This window comes from Notothenia rossii (assembly GCF_949606895.1).
Source record: "Notothenia rossii genome assembly, chromosome: 6".
NCBI classification, from domain to species: Eukaryota; Metazoa; Chordata; class Actinopteri; order Perciformes; family Nototheniidae; genus Notothenia; species Notothenia rossii.
Genome location: NC_136909.1, coordinates 54,010,338 through 54,030,186, shown reverse-complemented (window position 1 = coordinate 54,030,186; position 19,849 = coordinate 54,010,338). Strand labels below are relative to the sequence as shown.

Below are 19,849 nucleotides of genomic sequence, written 5' to 3'. Positions count from 1 at the left end.
ATTTCTTTTCATATGTAAATTGGTTCCTTATTTTGTACCCGGGGGTGTATTTCGCTGTCGCACGTCTGAGTCCACCTTCAGTTAGCTTGATGCTCCAAGCAGGTCAGTCATGTTTTAATTTGCCCTCCATCAGTTCTGGTATCTTTTTCTAGTTAGCCCTAAAGTAATCTATGTTATTTTATTTCGTAATGGTAATGTTAATGAACCCTCCGGTTTAGCTTCTTTGTGTAAGTAACTTGTAGTTCTGATGTTAAAACCGAACTTTTCAGGAATAGTAGCTAACTAGCTGTGGGCTAGCTGGTTTCAGTTGTTAGCCAGGGTTTGGCGGGCTAGTGTCAGCTATGTGGAAAATGACGGTGTCGTTTTGGATGTAATCCAATAGATATTTATTCATGTGGATTATTTCAATTTTATTTTGTCATTTGTAGGGTGTGGAAAGATTTTAAACTGTGATGTGTGACACCTATGGAATACCAAAGGTGCCAGAATTAATTAAATTATAAATACTCTACAATTATTATGAAATAGTATTTCATAATCGTCAGAAGCATTTAAAAGATACTCACACGCAGGAGGTTTGCAGTGTGCATCATAGCTTGTGCTGGGTTTAGAACGCTCAGAATTGCTAATAAACATGTTTAATTATCTTATATCCAGTGCTGCTGACCCGTATTCATCACATCAGCAACTGCAGATCGCCGAGGTCAAGCTGTAAGCATGAGCAAGAGGAAGGGTGGCAGTGACATTAGACAGTTTTTTGGGCAGCCTCAGAAAAGAAAAAAAAGTAAGTTAAGAGCAGTGAGAAAGTGAGTATTGTTATCAGTCAGATAGCTTGTTTACTGATAATATTTCTTCCATGTTCACTCTGGTGTGTTCAGAGTAAAGAGAGAGAGGGAGAGAGAGAATGTGAGCATGGCGACCGGACAGGGAGAGTGTGCGCTGGTGACATGGAGGTAAGCCAGAAAGGAGCTATATTGATGGTTAAGACAGAATAATGACAACATAGCAGTCTAATGTTAATGTACAGACTCCTGTGTCCCCCCATATGTATAATGTGTATCAACAGTCTTTCTAGTAAATAGTTTACTGATATTTCTTCCATGTTCACTCTGATGTGTTCAGAGTAAAGACAGAGAGGGAGAGAGAGAATGTGAGCATGGCGACCAGACAGGGAGAGTGTGCGCTGGTGAATTGGAGGTATGCCAGAAAGGAGCTATATTGATGGCAGAATAATGACAACATAGCAGTCTAATGTTAATGTTAATTTAAGATGAGATCATCCTCATATTTATTTTAGATAATACCATCAAGCAGGGAGAGTGAGTTTGACAATTAGAGAGAGAGCAGCCAGGCCGGCGAAAATGAAGGTACAGGAAAGGAAGGGGAGGAGCTTGGACTTTGCCCAAATCATCTAAATGTCAAAGTCATACCCAGTCAAACCCTATCAAATAGAATACTCTACTTTCAGGAGAAGTGGTTTGAAGATCATACATGGCTCCATTACAGCCCCTCTGTAAAAGGGGTCCTCTGTTTCTGTTGTGCTAAATACTTTGCAGCACAAAAGTCTAAGCTTGCATCAAAAGCAGATTCAGCGTTTGTCAAGACTGGTTTTAACAATTGGAAGAAGGCACTGGAGAAATTTAGTGTGCATAAACACAGCCAGTGTCACAAATTAGCTGTGATGACTAGGATTCAGGAGCCAGAGCCTGTTAATGTGCAACTTTCACGTGAGCTTGAAAGACGGCAGCAACAAGCAAGAAGAAATCTGATGAAGATTGTTGAGGGTGTGAGGTACTTGGCACGGCAAGGTCTGGCTTTTCGAGGCGATCAGAAGGAGAGTGGGAATTTAAGGCAGCTTCTAAAGTACAAGGCAACGGGCGATGCAGAGCTGACATCCTGGCTAAAAGGTCCCCTCGATTTCACCAATCCGGAATTGCAGAACGAACTGTTGAAGGTGATGGCCAATACAATCATCAAAGAAATTGTGTCGGAAATAACATCTGTTGGGGCAGAATCTCTGCTCCGCGCCGTTCCTATATGAGCGGGTTCTCAAAATAAGGAAAAGTCAAAGCAGCCATGGTTAAACAATAATCTGCTTTAATGGCAAAAACATACAATACATCACCCAATCACCTAATCACGAAGCACTCTGCAGAGTACTCCGGGCTCAGGTTCTACCACCGTGTGAGACACGTCTCAGGAACGGCAAGTCAAAAACAAGAGCGCAGAGCAGCAAAATGATCACAACATGTATACACAGGTGGGGAGGAGTTTTATCGCTTGCTCTTCCCTAGCTATTTGTTATTGGCGAGTTCACTTCTGAGCGAGCTAGCCAGTGAGTTGGCAGTGTTCCATTGGTCGGTTTCACTTCTGGGCGGGACCCCAGGTAGTAAGTCCGCAGTTGTTGATTCCATCTGCTGCTTCACAGTGTGTGTGTGTGTGTGTGTGTGTGTGTGTGTGTGTGTGTGTGTGTGTGTGTGTGTGTGTGTGTGTGTGTGTGTGTGTGTGGGGGGGGGGGGGTGTGTGTGTGTGTGTGTGTGTGCGTGTGCGTGTGCGTGTGCGTGTGCGTGTGTGTGTGTGTGTGTGTGTGTGTGTGTGTGTGTGTGTGTGTGTTTGTCCCTCTGCCCTTAGGCAGATCCCCCAAACAATGATTTGGAGTCATGACAGAGGACTCTTTGACAGGACACATACTCATTCCCCCTAAACATCTTCAACACACACAAACATCCTATCATGTATCTTTTCACACAACAGCCACCTGTTTTTCTCTATGAAAGCCATATTTGTAAATATCCAAACGCCATCGTCCCATGACAGTCACCGAATCAGTCAACCAACATAAGTTGATTGTTCTTGTGGCTTAATGGCTCCCCTGAACTTCCCATCAACCCAAAGTCAGCTTACTAGGAATGAATACATTTTATTGATAAGCTCAAAAGGACGTTTATCTCGTTTACTGCTGGGTGACCCAAGTCTCAAGGCCTGCAGGATGTGTAGGAGATAAATCATTAATTCTACAAGACTTTAACTGCCTTATATCTTAAAATGTATCCGGGAATTCCCCTGTTAATTGCAAGGACTATTGATAATTACAGAGAGACCCTAGGGGCCTCTTCTTGGTATCTACTAGGCAGAAGTCACTCAATGCAGAAATCACAAGTTTAACACACATTCTAAATAAGGTGACATTAAAATGAATATACCAGATTGAACTCTCCTGCCCTAACACGTTACTTTAATCCTTCAAATAATTCAAATAATACTTCACATCAATGCCAGTGGTCCAGTTCGCAATTATCATTGATGGCACCCAAGATATATCAGGAGTTGAGCAGGAGTCAATATGTGTGCGCTCTGTAGATGCAGATCTACAACCAAAGGAAGAATTCCTGGGAATCTACCAAGTGTCATCAACAACAGGGGAAACAATTTAGCCAAGATGGCATGTGATGTGATGACGCGCCTAAAGCTTCCTCTGTCTCAACTCCGAAGACAAACTTATGATGGTGCCGCAAACATGGCTGGACGATTGCAGGGAGTACAAGCCATTTTAAGGAAAGAACAAACGCTGGCTGTGTATTGTCACTGTGGTCCCCACTGCGTGAACTTAATTACGCAGGCTGCCTGTGGAGCCTCTCCACTAGTAAGAGATGCAATGGGTCTGGTCCATGAATTGGGGGGCTTCTTTAATCAAACTGGGAGGTTCAAGTTGATTTTCCAGAATATTGCAAAATCAGAGCATGGTTCAACTTTCACCTCATTGAAGCCTCTCTGTCCCATCAGGTGGACTGTATGTACCCCTGCCACCCGCTCAGTTCTCAAGCAGTATGAGTCAGTGCTGATGGCCCTTGAAGAAATGGCATCATGCAGCTCACCTGAAACTTCAGCCAACGCCAATGGTCTTCATGGAACATTTCTTAAAGGGAACACTGTGCTCGGCCTTTTAATGGCTGAAGACCTGATTGGGGATTTGGAGTGCCTGAACACCTCCCTGCAGCTTAGGAAACAGACCGTTTCAGGCATGTTGGAGGCTGTAGACCAGTGGTCGCCAACCAGTCGATCGCGATCGAGTGTGGTGCGGGTAGATCGCGGACTGTTAAAAAAAAAAGTAACAAAAGAAAGAAAAATTAAATTAAAATAATAATGTTTGAAAAATACGTTTTTAAATGTAAACCTATCATCCACGACCCCGTTAGCAGGTGCCACTTGATTGACGTATATTTGAGACACTTCAATAATATAATACATTAACCGTGCTTTACGTGAACCTCATCATGACACAAGAGACAACGGCAGGACTGTAATTTCCCGTGTTCACTGAACGCAACAGAGGCAAGACACCACACCAATCAGAGAGTTGCATGGAAATACACGTGTGCTTGTGTCATTCAAGCTCGGCTGTGTGTGTGTGGCAATAGCACATTTAGTGTGATAGAGGGAGGGAGAGAGGGAGAGAGAGGGACCGGTGCTAGCGGGGACCGTGATGTTAGCATCTGGTTAGCTAGCTGCACTAACTAACTAACGGAACATAAGGAGCTGTTTCTACAACAAGCTGGAGGAGAGTCCTCTCCTGTCAGACTGAGGGGCTCAGGTGAGCTAAAGGACTCTCTGAGTGTTTATAACGGTTTTGTCACAAATTATTCAAAAGATTATTTCCGCGGCACACCTTCATATGATCATTATAGTTATACAAACAATAAGAGAATAAATGAAAAACAGGTATGAAATAGCCTACTATACAGTATGTCAGTAAAACAAGAATACAGTTTAAAAGGGGAGTGATTTGTAAAATATCCATAAAGAAAAAGAAAATCTGTTTACAGTTCTGTTTCATATGGGTGCTGAGAGGTATCCATAGATCTCTTCATGTTGCTCTCAAAGTGCACCAGATTGATGCTTTCAACTTCAATATTAAAAAAAATATCTTCCCGGGGGAGCATCCCCCCGGACCCCCCTAGAGGAGGTGAGGACCCCCCTAGAGGAGGTGAGGTCCGCCCCCCAATAGCACTTTACCCCTGCCTATATGCTGTGAGTTGATTATGGAGCCTTCATTGAAACAGTAATTCAGATGCAATTAGCCTATATAAAAGGCCTCTAATTGGAAGCATTGTCTGGGCCGTCTTTTTCACTCAATTCTGCAATAGGTAGATCTCGCCTTTCACCTAGGCCGAAGTCGGTGATCTTGGGCTTAAAAAGGTAGGTGACCACTGCTGTAGACCATGTCAAAACAAGCATGCAGGTCAAACGAACGGAGGAGCATTTTGATGTATTGTTCTCGAAAGCAACTGCTGTGGCAACAAAGATGGACCTACAACCAATTCAGATTCCTCATGTCCGCAAACCTACAAAGCGTTATACCGGTCAGGCTGCAGCCCATATCCCTCCCGATGCCCAGTCCTTGTGCAGAGTCCAATTCTACAATGCCTTGGACACAGTGAATACTCAATTCATAGAGAGGTTTGAACAAGCTGGATTCCACAAGCTGCAGCAGCTTGAAAATGTGCTGCTACACGGAGACATGGACAATGTGGTAGAAGAGTATCCTGAATTGAATTCAAGACTACTGCAGGTGCAGCTGGCCATGTTTGGGGCGAATTACACCTATGAAACAAGCTCAGATGTTGCTAGCATTATTCGGGAAATGGTGCCAGAGGTGAGAGGTCTCTTCGGTCAGGTGGAAGCTTTAGTAAGGCTTCTGTTGGTCGTCCCTGCCTCTTCTGCAGAGGCTGAGAGGAGTTTTAGTGCCCCGAGGAGGCTTAAGACATGGCTTAGATCATCGGTGAGTCAAACGAGGCTGAATAATGTGGCCATATGTCATGTGCACCAGAAGAAACTGGACAGACTGGACCTTGAAGGAATATGCCAGCATTTTATCAGTGCCAACGATAAGCGCAAAAAGGCTTTTGGGTCCTTTACTTGAGGGTTGGGCTTTTTGGGTGGGTGTCTGGGAGGAAGTTGGGGGTCTTTTTTATTTTGAATGAGCGGCAAGCAGCTAGTGCGAGTCGTGGCTGTAAAACAAAAGGGCAATAAAGTGTTCCTGTTTCTACTGAAATTGCGTGGCACAGACCTTTCTATGGATTTAAATGCTTTAATGTGATTATGGTTATAGTTGTACTTTATTCATCCCTAATCTCTCCCATTACAAACAACAAAACAAGAAAAGCTAAACTACATAAAATAGGGCGATGTAATACAATGCACAATTAGACATTATGGTAAAACATTTTAACCAGTTAAGCCCCAAGCCTGTTTTTCAGGTCTCAGGTTTGAAAATGACATTCCCAGAACAATTGACTATATCTTCACTTCTAAAAATGGTTTAATGAATAATCTTTTTTCTCAAAGCAATGATAAACCTGTGAGTTGGATGTAGAAAAAGTCAGAATCAATATAGATGTTTTTAAAGTAAATTCAGATTGAACATAGTAAAAATATGTAAATGATAGTGTCCGTGCAAAAAATAAACCATTACTTATTGTGAAAACCACCCTTGAATGATGGGATAGTAAAACTATAATCCAAACTATAACATATAATAAGTACCCTGTATCAAGATAGATACAAAACAAGTATTTCCAAGGCACACCTTTATATGTTCATTATAGTTATACAAAATAAGAGAATAACAGAATAACAGGTATGAAATCATTCCAACTCATACTACAGTTTAAAAAGGGAGTGATTTGTAAAATATGCATAAAGAAAAAGTAAATCTGTTCAGTTCTGTTTCACATAGTTGTTGATGAGATGTATCCATACATTTAGTCCCTAATGTTGCTCTCAAAGTGCACCAGATTGATGCTTTTAACTTCAACATTTAAAAAAAAATCTTCCCGGGGGAGCATTCCCCCGGACCCCCCTAGAGGAGGTTAGGTCTCCCGCCCGCCCACACCCCCCGTCAAATTGTCCCACCCACATTGAGGATGCTTCCTACACCCATGCCTGAAACACAGTTTCGTGACTATTGTTGTGTTTTGCCCCCACGGGCAGGGGCATGGGGTTTAACAGGTTTTAAAGTATCCAATGTGTTTTTTTAATGTATTTTCCTTTAGAATGGCAGGAAATTAGTATTCCAATTTGTATTGAATTTTTGGTCCCCCCCAATGTTGACTCCATGAATACGGCCCTGGTGTGTTGGAAGGATTTATTAAATTACAATGAATATTGTCATTGTTGAAGGCTTTTAGAGAAGGGTGAACTATAAGCCTGAATTACATAACATTTTATACCTAAAAACATAAAAGCCACAATAAATAAATCACAATTATTCTAGTTATCTTTACCTCCCGTATTGCTTTCAACCCACCAGCTTTTATGGTGTTGTTACGTCACTAACTGTAAGCTTGTCACATACAGTCTATGGTCACTCAGAGTAACCTACAGTTAATTTAGCTGCTGGAGAAGAAAGATCAGGGGGGGGAGGGGGGGAGAGAGCTGTGGTTGATGGGCCATTAGTTGTGTAAATACACAGCTGAGAGCTGCCGTTTCATTCCGACTGTTAAAAACACGGTAACGGACTATTTTTCTTAGCGGATGCATGTCAATTTAAATCAATACATACAACTATTTTTTAAATGCACGGACGCCAGGACGCCAGGACATTTTCATCCAGATGAGGATCCCTCCGCTACACTTTGGGATCCTGATCGACCGACGAAGCTCCATTAAAATATACATATTTTTGGTGAATCACTGAGTTTAGGCACGTTAACAACGTTTTAATGAAGTTGAATACGGTATATTCATATGTGTCAGTGATTTCATGTCAATTCGGCGAACATAAACATAAATGATCGTGGTGAAGATGATGATTAAATTAAGATTAAAAATCGAGAGCCGGGCTGCATTTCCTCCCTTTCGTTTTTTTCGAATAACAAAATTATTTTGTTAAATAACAACATGGTGATGTTTTGTAAATGATTACATGTCTCTTATTTAGCACAGTAGTATGATATCCGTGACATATGGATCTTAACAAAGTTCCGCTGTACATCCAGCATACTGTATCTCACTTTATTTCACATGAGCTCCAGTGTGGAACCCCACTGCACCCCCTGGTGGATCAATGATCCATTGCAGCTGGCTTCATTATAATTACATTTATCTATCACGGGGGCGGTCTCAAGTCAAGCTGGAGGTTTTCCCTTGAGCGAGGGCAGATCACGTACCAATCACGGCCCTCGCGTTTCAAACTGTCTGAAATTAATCGCTACATCTGTATGACCTCCACGAGTGATCTTTCAAAAATGTGCTCAACAATTAAGTATCATATTGGATAGGGGCTGAACTTGTCCTGGACTGGAATTTTTCCAATCATTCCCCTAGGAGCAGTTTCCAAGAATGTGCTTAAAATGGCTGAAAAACGCACATATTTCTAAATGGCCGACTTTCTGGGGGGCGGCGCTAATGGAAGGCAATTTGAAATATGTGTGCAATGATAATAGTAATGTACATATAGCGTTTCGTGAATATCGGAAAAACTATATGCGAGCAGTTTGGAGCAATTTGCGCCATGTAAATCGTAAAAAATGGTGTTAGCTTACGACCTCCACGAGTGATTTTTGCAAAAATGTGCTCCACAATTAAGTATCATATTGGATAGGGGCTGAACTTGTCCTGGATTGGAATTTTTTCGATCATTCCCCTAGGAGGAGTGTCAGAAATTAAAATCAATGTTTTGATGGTATAATGTAGTTTAAACATACCGTCAGTTTAAACGCTCTTTTATACTGAAAAACCAGAAATTCTTGTGCACAAGCAGTTAAGCTTTTATTCTGAAAATCCTTCATCTACGGTTAGCATTTAGCATGTGGCTAATATACGAATTCCTAAAGAGGTGAATTGAGAAGCGAAATGACGTGGTGTGGTGAAAACCGAAACCTACCTTAACACTACAACGATAGATGTCGAGATACTACCATGTTGAATATTAAATGAAAGTACAGTTTATTTGAATACATTATTGTTTACAGACGAGAGTAGCATGTGACAACATCCGGAAACCAAACCAGCCGTGAAGTATTTTCTGTATGTTTTAGAGTATTGATTACAGCGTTTAGAATGTGTTACATGAAAAGTAATGAAAGAGAATATGAGGAGAAAAGGCGTGTTAAGCATATGTTGAAGGTGAAAAGTACCAGTCCTCTGTTTAAATGCAACAACGGACATTAGAGGCGAGGCGAGCCGGCTGGCGGGGAGGAGGAGCCAGCAGAGGATATATAACGGCACCGAACGGGGGATGGGCTTCTCTTCTTGCTCAGGAGAGCCAGATCACAGCTGTTTTCTGCCGGAACAATATTCTGTTTGATTAAAGTATCCCATTTGAATCTTTTCAGAGACTCCATTTAGTCTCATTTTAAAGCTTCTCTCCTGGACGCGAGAATAAAGAACATATTTAACAGGAGTTGGCAAGAATGTGCTTAAAATGGCTGAAAAACGTACTTTTTTCTAAATGGCCGACTTCCTGGGGGGCGAGGCTAATGGAAGGCAATTTGAAATATGTATGCAATCCTAATAGTAATGTAGATATAGCGTTTTGTCAAAATTGGAACAACTGTATTTGAGTAATTTGGAGCAGCTTGGAGTCATTTGCGACATGTAAATCGTCAAAAATGGTTTATTCGCTGTTAGCTTACGACCTCCACGATTGAGCTATCAAAAATGTTCTTCTCAATTTGGCATCATATTGGATAGGGGCTGAACTTGTACTGGACTGGAATTTTTCCAGACGTGTGTCCCAAGTTTTGCGTCCGAAGCTCATTTTATGCTATCGCAATTTAAAACAAATGTATAGGCCACGCCCACCTTCAGAATCTTTTGTGACACTTTAAATCTGAGATTGTAGTCACCCTGAGAGTATGTCTAAAAAAAAATAAAAATAATTAGTCCATCCGCTCTTGAGTTATAAATTGGTGGTGTTTTTGGTACCCCTATAGTCCAAAATGAAAATGCTTTGGTGTGCCTATTCCCCAAGACAGTCTGAACCTATCTACCGAAATCTGTGTTGTTTGGATACAATGTTGATGAGCTATGAGCATTTCTTTCTAAGCCCCGCCTTTTTGCGAATACGTTTTGATTGACGGCGGCAATATTTATCGTCCTAACATGCTCATTTTCTACGGTAATGTGTCTGACCCTCCACCGATGCGGGATATGAAGTTTGGTGTTGAAAAACTGAAAATTGAAATTTAAGTGAATATTTAACTGTTTTGAACATTATGCTAATTTAGAAGAAAATAAATGTAGGCGGAGCTTAGGGTTCCAAGAGGATTATTTGTAGAACAGGTCCACCCGGATATGTGTGCAAAATGTCAGGTAATTCGGAGTTAGAGTGCGACTATGTAAATGTATTCCCAAATGGGATTTTCATAGGTGGCGCTAGCGAGCAGGTTGAATAATTTGAACCCTTTGACTCCAGAATGTTGCAATTTTTACGGGTCCTGGCGTCCGTGCAGATTTATACAACTTTTTTAGCATCCTAAAGGCCTCAAAAACAGGAAACGCCAGCACTATAATAATAATTAAAACTGCGGTCGCACTTGTGCGCGCAGTGATGAGCGGGCCCTCGCGTCCGTGCGCCTGTCGGGGAGGGCGGCCGGTCGTCCCGGGCGTCAAGCAGACGCGCGCGAGTCCTCGGAAATGAGCCGTTTGTAATTTCTCTAATTTTCGCGTCCCAGAATCCCAGGTCCTCCGGCAGCAACCCGGAAACGGATGTCGGCGCTCGGTCTGGAAGGAAAACTAATTTCTCTGAAGGCTCGTCGAGGATCGATTATCGAAGAGGCTGTCTGGAGGAGCCGTGACCGAGGATACACTGATTTAGAGGAGTGTCTCTGGAGGAGCTATAACCGAGGGTACACTGAAGTATTCTCCGGAGACAATTTCAGCCAACAGTGATGTTTAAAAGAGGCGTGACGCATGGCTGGATGTCAACGAAGCACAGCTCTGCAAACTGTTCCCGTTGTGATTATAAGTTATTCAAGATGATCAAATGTGCATCAGAATTTCTGCCCTTTACCATTTGTTTGTTTACTCACTAATCACATCTCCCCTGGATGTTAGGTTATGCTTTCATTGTGAGGCGATGTTTACAGTGAGAACAGCTGCTGAGGTCAGTGCAGAAAGCAGAACAGTGTGTATAATATATATCGCTCAATAATATATGTAACAGGCCTACATTTCACACTTTATTTGTAGTCTTTAGGAGATATCTACAAATAAACAGTAGATATTTTTCATGAAACCATATAGTGCTTCACATTATAAAATATACAAGGGCTGTAGCCTGATATTTAGTTATGCTTTAAGAGCTGTTTGTGTTTGTTGTACAATGTGTAGGTGTGGTTGTGTGTGTGTGTGTGTGTGTGTGTGTGTGTGTGTGTGTGTGTGTGTGTGTGTGTGTGTGTGTGTGTGTGTGTGTGTGTGTGTGTGTGTGTGTGTGTGTGTGTGTGTGTGTGTGTGTGTGTGTGTGTGTGTGTGAGAGAGAGAGTTGATGGTGCAGGCAGACAGGCGGGTCTCAGTAGCTTAAGGTAGTCTGTGACATAAATGGTCAAAAATGGTACATTCTCCATTAGCTTACAAGCTCCATGTTCAAGCGATCGACTATTCCTTCGCAATGTAGCATCACATTGGATATGCGCTTAAGTTGCCCTCGATTGGAATTATTCAGATAATTTCCCTATGACGAATTAGCACAAATGTGCTTAAAATGCATGAAAAACGCCCATTTTTCAAAATGGCCAGCTTTCTGGGGGGCGGGGCTAATGAAAATGTTTTGAAATATGTGTGCAATCATAATAGCAATGTGTTTACAGCTTTTCGTGAATATCGGAAAAACTATATGCGAGCAGTTTGGAGCAATTTGCGACATGTAAATCATCAAAGATGGTGTATTCGCTGTTAGCTTACGACCTCCACAAGAGATTTTTCCAAAATGTGCTCTGCAATTAAGTATCATATTGGATAGGGGCTGAACTTGTCCTGGATTGGAATTTTTCCGATCATTCCCCTAGGAGGAGTTTGCAAGAATGTGCTTAAAATGGCTGAAAAACGCACATTTTAAAAAATGGCCGACTTCCTGGGGGGCAGGGCTTAGGAAAGGCAATTTGAAATATGTGTGCAATCATAATAGCAATGTGTATGCAGCGTTTCGTGAATATCGGAAAAACTATATGCGAGCAGTTTGGAGCAATTTGCGCCATGTAAATCGTCAAAAATGGTGTATTCGCTGTTAGCTTACGACCTCCACGAGTGATTTTTCCAAAATGTGCTCTGCAATTAAGTATCATATTGGATAGGGGCTGAACTTGTCCTGCATTGGAATTTTTCTGATCTTTCCCCTAGGAGGAGTTGGCAATAATGTGCTTAAAATGCATGAAAAACGCACATTTTTCAAAATGGCCGGCTTTCTGGGGGGCGGGGCTAATGGAAAGGAATTTGAAATATGTGTGCAATCATAATAGTAATGTAGATATAGCGTTTCGTGAATATTGAAACAACTATATTTGAGTAATTTGAAGTAGTTTGGAGTCATTTGCGACATGTAAATCGTCAAAAATTGTGTATTCGCTGTTAGCTTACGACCTCCACGGTTGAGCTATCAAAAATGTTCTTTTCAATTTGGCATCATATTGGATAGGGGCTGAACTTTTCCTGGACTGGAATTTTTCCGATCATTCCCCTAGGAGCAGTTTGCAAGAATGTGCTTAAAATGGCTGAAAAACGCACATATTTCAAAATGGCCGACTTCCTGGGGGGCGGGGCTTATGGAATCTATTGACAAATATGTCCGCAATTCCATGAGGAATTTCTGTGCCAAATATCATGAAGTTCTAAGAAACTATATGTGACTACCACACAATAGGGGGCGCTAGTGAGCAGCTTTTTTGAAAAATTACGTTTTATTTTTACATTCTCGAAAAAGGCGTGGGCTCTGACGTGTGTCCCAAGTTTTGCGTCCGAAGCTCATTTTATGCTATCGCAATTTAAAAAAAATGTATAGGCCACGCCCACATTCAGATTTTTTTTGCGACACTTTAAATCGGAGTTCGTAGTCACTCTGAGATTATGTCTAAAGAATTTTTTTTTAAATAGTCCATCCGCTCTTGTGTTATGAATTGGTAGTGTTTATGGCGCCCCCTATAGTCCAAAATGAAAATGCTTTGGTGTGCCTATTCCCCAAGACAGTCTGAACCTATCTACCAAAATCTGTGTTTGGATACATTGTTGATGAGTTATGAGCATTTCTTTCTAAGCCCCGCCTAGCACATCCGTGCTCGGGCCCTAATAATAATACCACCAATAACAATAGGTTCCTCGCACTTCGTGCTAGGACACCGTTGGGTCCTAGCGCTCCGTGCTCGGGCCCTAATAATTCCATCAATAACAGTAGGTTTCCTCGCACTTCGTGCTAGGACGCCGTCGGGTCCTAGCACATCCATGCTCGGGCCCTAATAATTCCACCAATAACAATAGGTTTCCTCGCACTTCGTGCTACGATGCTGTCGGGTCCTAGCACATCCGTGCTCGGGCCCTAATAATAATAAGACAATCAAAAATAGACAGCAGCCTTTTGCTTGATATTAGTTTGTGCAGTGCTGTCAAAGGGATGAAAAAAAGTGTGACTGTCATTTCATCTCTTTAGTTTTTTTAAAACCAGAACAGTACATCATTTAAAATAATCCTTTAGGGATTGTTAGTCTGAAATGCTTAGAGTTACATTTTGCAATAATACTTTTGCAACCCTTTGTTTAATATGATTAATTCACTTTTTTCTTTTTGTCTTGTTTTTCTCTGTAATTAGGACAATTCTGGAGAAAAGGATCTGCTGGAGAAGGACCCCTAATCTGAAAAGTGCACAGCGGATCATCAGGACAGAGCTGCCATTCACCTGGACCCCCCGAGGTGCTGGAGAAATGGATCTGCTGGAGAACGACCCCTAACCCCAGCGGATCATCAGGACAGAGCTGCCATCCACCTGGACCCCCCCGTGGTGCTGAAGAAAGCAAAACGCCGATCAGGAACATCCTCCAGCCAGACCTCTGCTTACTGCCGTCCTACAGACTTGTGTCTTAGTTTCAGAATTTGATTTTGTACATGTCTTTTCTTTTAATAGATATTTAACGATTATAGCTTGAGTCTGTCTGATTGCTTTTATATACTTGCTGCACATATAATACAAATAAACAACTTAAACACACTTTTGCTGATATTTGTGTTACTGCTGGTGATGTTAAAGTACATGATTGATATCCTCTGTCTCAATGATGAAAGTTATAATATTAGAAGACATGAAACTGCAGAGAGAGGATGGATATATTCTTACCTCTACTTTGTGATTATATGAAAATACAATATTAAATAGTAATTGTTAAACACATTGTTAATTTCATTTACTGAGGTTTTATAACCATTATTTCCAACATGTGTATAAGCAGTGGAATAATAGGATATCTCTAGGTCATTCAACTGTCTTCAGTTTAATTTTATTAATACAAAAAATAGGTCATAGAAAATGTTTAATTGTGTATTTCAGCAGAGCGGGGTGTCACGGTGCTGCTGGACCTGGAGGTGCTGACCTGGTGTCAGTGGGACATCATCTGGGCAGGTTTAGGGGAAGAAGGAGAATATAAACTGTTATAATCAGTTATTAAGATTAGAACACTAATATTGTTAACAATCAATCTATACAACATGCTTTTGTTCATTTAAAAAACAGAAAAATTAAGACTTATTTTAAATATGAAATAATATGATTAAATTACATCAGCTATGTTTAATTACATTGTTAACTTACTAATGTAACATTACTGGGGGCTAAAGGAACAGCTTCACCTTATTTACCTGGCCATCGTTCTCTTTATTTCATCGCCGACGGTGATCTCCAAAAAATGTAAAAGTAAAGTTTCTGGATCCTTTTCAGCTAATTTGCTAGCAGGCTGCTGGAGCAACGCAACCGAATAGCGCGTATCACGTGACGTAAATACGAAACGCTCCGTAGGCTAGACCGTCTCATTTTGTAGGCCGCTCGGTCCAGCCTACTCGGTCTACGTGGGCTGGGTCCTCCGTGGACCGCGTAGGCTGCGTACTCTGAAGGGTCCTGCCCCTGAATTGAGACACGGCCTCAGAATCAGCCCTTGTGAAGACAGGGCTGGAATAGAGCAAATAGAGCGAAATGAGACATGGCTAAAATGCATGATCTGTTTGGTATTTTCAAAAAAAAACTTCACAGACATATTTTATATAGGTATGGCCCTACAATATATTATTCAAATATAGCATGATAGGTCCACTTTAAGTATAAAGTCAAATCCAATCCCACTTTTTCTCATTGTTCTCCTGTTATCTTGTAACGTGTTTATACATTCGTCGGTATTTATTTATTTTTAATCATTATTATCATTTAATTTTCTGTTTGTGGTTGTCTCTCTCCCTCGGGTAGAGAATGGTGTTTGGGGATCCGTGTACTGACCAGTGTTTTTTATTTCTTACTCTCACCTACGCACCTTACCTGTCATGCCATGTCTGAGCTGTGTCTGTGTTGTATTTGAGAATCCACTACCAAGCAACGATTAGAAAAATGTAAAAATTGGAAACAGTTTTGTCCATGAGAACCTTTTTTTCTATATCATCAAATATTAAAAACAAATATATCAGAGTATATGTATTATCATGTTTTAGTCCCAGCGGTCATCTGTCTTTTTCTCTCAGTGGTGACCTCATGTCTCTGGTCAAACTGTCCTCTTTTACCACAATGGAGGTTTCCTTATTGACCGCAGCTACATGAAAACATCTTCACTTAGCATCCAGACTCATGTGGCAAACATTTTTTCCTTTCTTCATCTTACCTTCCAATCTATATGAACACTTTATTAAATCAGTGCTGACAATTAGCTCCTGAGATTCATCCCACTTTAAATAGATTGATCAAATAGCTCATTAAAAGTAAACCAAAAGTAACTTTGTTTAGTGAATAACTTCGTAAAGCTTGTATCAGCCACTTAAAATGTGTATTCTAATCCTCTCCATGGAACACACAGTAAGATGAGTCCGCTGAATGACTCTCTCCGTCTTTTCAACATAATTATCATGAAGGTGTTTTCTACTGTAGTCCTCATTATATTCCTCACATTCCTCGCTTTCATTTAGTCCGCCTCCTCTGAGACAATAATCTACCATATCATCGAGGAATAATGGAATGCAAATAGACTATACATGATACTTAATACAACAGATAAACAGTCACAGGTCAGAGTGTTCACTGAACTGACCCTGAAACATGTAACATATATCATCATCATCATCATCATCATCATCATCATCATCATCATCTACCTAATCTACATATTAGATTTTACGAAGAAACTTATGCAAAATCAGTGTCTGAAAGTAATCACTTTTTTTATGTAACTTCATTTAAGTAGAGAAACAGGCCATCACCTGTTGGTGTAAAATGATTCAATGTTGCTGGGCAGACATGCAAATATGTTGCTAACTCTATCTATGAAGAATATATCAATAATGCTAGGAGGCATTAATAGTGAATTGGAAATACTGTACAAAGCCATGCGACCTCATAAATGCATTCTGGGGCATTATATAAACAGTCATAAAGCATTAGCATCTTGAGCTCATCGGTCAACCTAAAATGTAAAACGTGTCGTGATCAGTGGCGTTTTTATATGTACAAAAGTGGTGGAGCACAAAAAACTTAGATGTCTATATATAAGCCTGCCCCTAATGACCAGTCGCCACTGGTCGTGATTATCCATAAAATGCTTAATTGTTAATCACACAATAATGTGTTATGACTGGAAAGCATCACGTGTGTATTCATAAAGCATTATATTTGATATTATTTATTATCTCTTCATAGGAAGTACCAATATTTGATGCAGGATTGATGGATATCTTTGGAACCTTTATAATGTGCTTCAATCTCCATTAAATAGTTGTGTAATAGTGCTATAGATCTAAGAATCATCTTCTCAAAATAACATGGATATCAATCTCCTGTCAGGACGGGGTTAGCCTAGCTTAGCAAAAAGGCTTGAGGCAGAGGCTAGGCTTTATCCAAACCTACTACACCTTGTAAACTCCTGTAGTTGTTTAATACACTGTAAAATAAGTTGTAAAAGAACCCCGGCAGAAAATGTCCGTTTTTTTACTATTCTTTTTTTACAGTGTACAGTGAGAAATGCAATGGTTCAGTTCGGCGAGCTCTACACTGTTCTGCTCTCAGACGTAACCTGCACCATGAGACAAAAAACTCCAGCGATGATGTACCGGATTATGAGTTTGAAAACTCACGAATGAAGTATTTTGTGTATTTAAGCTCTGACAGTTTAGTTTGATCTTCTGTAAGAGCTACAGGTTTACATCATTTCTAATGCATTTTTAGACCTATAAAGCCAGATGCTTACAGTTGATGCTGGACATAATTCGACAATTGAATTAGTTAACATAGCACCTTTAAATGTGTGATTTAGTTACTTACATTTCATTATTTAAATAATAATAAAAACAATAATGAGATTACACACAATTGTTATATAAACCAAAGGTGGTATGTACCTCAGTACTCTGAAGCAGATAACCATCATGGTGGGTGTTTGCATTTATTTCTTCTCAAGAGAAACACATTTAAAGATAGGAAAAAGTAAATAAGCATTAATTCCTGAAATGTGAGGCCCATCTATTCCAGCAGAGCTGCTGTCCATGTTTCTCCATCTGTTGTTTTGTCTATTCTCCGAGGAGATTGTTAGAACTTCAGATGCCTCTGTATTTTTTTCCGGCCTGTGCTCTCTGCTCCTGCTGTATCTGTACTGTGGGTAAACATCAGGGACCGCACACATCTACCCTCCGGTGGAATATTGATTGATGAAGCACACACTGTGACGCTCCACCTCGCTCCACAGCTCTGCAGTGCTCTCGGGTCAGCAGCTCCATTTAAAAAGCTCCTCTGCCAGTTGTACACTTTGGAAAGGCTCTGTCTGATGCTGAATGTGATACATTCAAACTCTGTGTCTAATTAAGAAGTGATACATCCCCACCTGAGGAGTGGAACTGGATTTCTTTGTTCAAATCAAAGGGCAAATAAATTCGGTTAACTGAGCGTTTCTCATTATTCAGATCATCTATGTGACATCCAAAAACTATTCCACGCTGATGCTCTGGAATGCCTCCATTTCATTTAGATGATATTCTTCGATCTGAATCCTCTTTTAACGGCACATATCAATATTGTTAGACCCTGTCTAACCCTATAGACCCGAGGTGATCATTATTACAATAAGCAGTATTTTATTTCACTGTACAATATTTCATTTTACGTTTATTTTTTGCTCATCTTATACTATTTACTTCTCGTTAACTCCTCCTGCATTACCTGCACATTAATCTTGCAACAGCACTATCCACTTCTTGTACTATTTTGTATTGTTTTTTAAATTAGTTTGACTGTTTTATGTCTGATATATATAAAATAATGTTGCATTGCTAGCTGTGCATATGACTAAAAGCCTTTGAACCTTGATATATACTTTACCTGTGACATCAAAAGTGCACTAACATTCGGACAAATTTAAAGAGGAGTATTTTTGGTAACTTTTTTCGAAGTGTCCCACCGCTAATTATATAATCTTTCACCTCTGAGTACCGTCTGTGTGTTCTGCCAGTCCCTCCCGGGGTGAGCACGCTGCAGGATGAGAGCTGCTCATGTGTTCTGAGCACAGCTTTCCTCACCGTGAGCCCGGCTCTGGCTCTGAGTGACGTTTCATTACATGTCACTTTTCAATATTTGATATTAGGCGCTCCTTGTATGCCAGGATGTCTCTGCTTCTGATTATCACTGACTCAGTCTCTATGGCTGTTTCAAATGAAGGAAAACCTTAAGGGAAGTTTTCATTATGAAGTTAAAACTTACAAAGTTCTTAAGTTAAGTATTTTTGGAGCCAGTATTAGTTAGTGTTTTGATTTTTCTTAACTACAATCAAGATGAAGAGGGCTTCCATGTTGTGTTAACCTTCATTCAATATCACTCTGTAGATAGTCTCCTGTGTGAAACTATGAAGTCATTTTAGGACAAATAGAGGCAGTTATTATAGTGTTTTGTCTTTTAATTTCCACTACGATTCATAGAAAAGCTTTATCATTTTATTTGATGTTATAATGTTTTGTAAAGTTCCTTTTCATTACAACCTGAATCGTTGACTAAACAATCACAACTTTCTTTAGAGGAAACTCTATTCACAAGACTGTGTATTGTAGCAATGAGCTGCGCGGACCATCAGCCAAGATTAGAATGTTATATTTCATGTTAGTCATTTATTTGGAACTTCTATTTCTTCAGATTCAAATCATTTAACGGAAGATTCAAATAGGTTAAAAAAATGAATGTTTTACAATAACAATTGCAATACAATTTGTATGCCTAAAATTAACATTTTAGCTGAGTTATTAGATTCTGTACTTAGTATTACCTTCATTATTATTAGCATCTGATATTGCATATTATTTAAACTTACTTTAGAAAATCTGGTTTGTTTAGTTACATTTCTCTGCTTTAAAACATCATGTGTTCAAGTTGTAATGTTACTTTATTATAAACAATTATTTAAAATATATTTTTGGACTAGCACTTATATTAGTAGAAGCAGTATTAGTAGAATGTGTGTGTTTGTATTAATGGCAGAATTTCAGTTGAAACTGTGACGTTTTATAATTGAATGTAAAGGGAACAGTGGAAATGTCAGAGCAATAAACAGTTGGGGGGTTAATGGAAATTGATGGGCTGCTAACCCCTGGTTGTGGCTCCGCTGGGACCCTCCTCTCCTCCGGGCCCTTGTGTAATCCT

The 19,849-nt window shown here is 40.3% G+C and overlaps 1 long non-coding RNA gene across 1 annotated transcript; it reads left to right on the top strand.

Annotated features, from left to right (window-relative positions):
- The first annotated feature begins 557 nt into the window (after positions 1–557).
- LOC307045214 lies at positions 558–14,160 on the top strand. Its single transcript, XR_013809821.1, has 3 exons — positions 558–784; positions 879–953; positions 13,799–14,160. It is a non-coding gene; the product is annotated as an uncharacterized lncRNA (long non-coding RNA).
- Positions 14,161–19,849: the final 5,689 nt, after the last annotated feature.